The sequence below is a fragment of the Cannabis sativa genome, chromosome 3 (genome assembly GCF_029168945.1).
Source record: "Cannabis sativa cultivar Pink pepper isolate KNU-18-1 chromosome 3, ASM2916894v1, whole genome shotgun sequence".
Classification (NCBI taxonomy): Eukaryota; Viridiplantae; Streptophyta; class Magnoliopsida; order Rosales; family Cannabaceae; genus Cannabis; species Cannabis sativa.
The window spans coordinates 58,956,740-58,958,541 of NC_083603.1; the positions used below are offsets into that span (position 1 = coordinate 58,956,740).

At 42.2% G+C, this 1,802-nt stretch overlaps 1 non-coding gene across 1 annotated transcript; it reads left to right on the forward strand.

The window, feature by feature from the left end:
- The first annotated feature begins 1,004 nt into the window (after positions 1-1,004).
- Positions 1,005-1,110, forward strand: LOC115711797 (small nucleolar RNA R71). The gene has a single exon (XR_004010670.1). It is a non-coding gene; the product is annotated as a small nucleolar RNA R71 (small nucleolar RNA).
- The last annotated feature ends 692 nt before the right edge of the window (positions 1,111-1,802 follow it).

Below are 1,802 nucleotides of genomic sequence, written 5' to 3' on the forward strand. Positions count from 1 at the left end.
TCTTCTTATACGGAATCTCCTTCATGAACTTCACATAACTCGGCATCTGCTCTAAAGCTTCAGCAAAAGGAATGTTGATGTGTAATCTTTTGAAGACCTCTAGGCTTTTTGTGAACTGCTTGTCTAGATTGGTCTTATGGAGTCTCTGAGGATAAGGTATCTTTACATGATGATCAATACTGAATTGTGGAGACTGTTGTGGTGGTGCCGGGCTATCAGTAACCTTCTCTTCTGTTGATGTTGGGGTTGGCTCTGGTTGAACTTTAATCTCTTCATTAGCTGGTTGTATCATCTCAGGCCCATCATATTTCTTACCGCTCCTCAGGGTAATTGCCTTACAGTTTTCCTTAGGATTAACTTCAGTTGTACTAGGCAAATTTCCTTGAGGACGGGTTGCTACCTGGGTCGCTAGCTGCCCCATTTGAGTCTGCAAATCTTTAATGGAAGATCTAGTTTCAGTCATGAATTGTAGCAATAAATCGATCTGCAAACTAGAATTTCCACTAGAGCTTTGTTGCTGAGTGTATTGTTGGTTCTGTGTCCGGTTCTGATTTCTTTGCTGATAGAACCCACTTTTCCTTTGGTTACCACCTTGGTTGAACCCATAACTGCTGTTGTTGTTCTGCGAATAATTTCCAATGGCTTTTGCTTCATCCATTGGCAAATCATCCACATCTGCCTGACACTCAGAAAAGTGATGGGGACCTCCACATATCTCACAAACAACTTGGGCTAATTTAACTTGCCCTGCGATTAGCTTTATTAAGGCCTCAACCTGAGCTGTCAGCTTTGTAATGGCATCAACCTCTAGCACACCAGCGACCTTCTTAGTTTGACTTCTTTTAGTTGGCCACTGCTGATTGTTTAGGGCCATCTCTTCTAGCAGATCATAAGCCTCATTTGCACTCTTTCTCATAAATGCTCCACCAGCTGCTGCATCTATAAGAGTTCTAGTGTTCCCAACCAGCCCGTTGTAGAAGTTGTGAACCAGCATCCACTTCTCTATACCATGATGAGGGCACTTCCTGATGAGATCCTTAAACCTCTCCCAAGACTCATGGAGAGATTCATTGTCTTGCTGACAGAAGTTGTTGATTTCACCTTGCAACTTGGCTGACTTTGCTGGAGGGAAGAACTTTGACAAAAATTTCATGGCTAAGTCATTCCAAGTGGCAATAGAGTTGGGTGGCAGGGAATTCGACCAACTCTTAGCTCGTTCTCTGAGTGAGAATGGAAACAGTCACAGACGAATGGCATCATCACTAACTCCATTGAGTTTAAAAGTCTCACACAGTTCCATGAAGTTCGAGAGATGCAGATTAGGATCTTCTGAAGGGAGTCCACCAAACTGGACTGAAGACTGCACCATCTGGAGTATGGCAGGCTTGATTTCAAAGTTATTAGCATCCACTGCCGGTGGCCTGATACATGACTCCACTCCAGTAAGAGTAGGGAGGATGTAATCTCTCAAGCTACGACCATTAGCTTGATCTTCAACGACACCTCCATTATTACCGTTATTACCTCCATTGTTTGCAGCATTAGCATTCACATTAGCAGCCATGATTTCTGATGTTTCACCAGTTGCTAAAAATCTTTCTTACCTCTTGTTCTTTCGGTTTCTCCTACAAGTTTTCTCGATTTCAGGGTCAACGGGTAATACAACTGCTTGCCCTTGGCGGCGTATGCACTCGAAATACCTGAAATAGATAAAAAAAAAATAGTTTTGCAAGGGAAAGGTTAGAAATTCAGCAAGAAAAATATACAAAAGTAGAAGTTAGTCTAATTTTATGTAATATTAA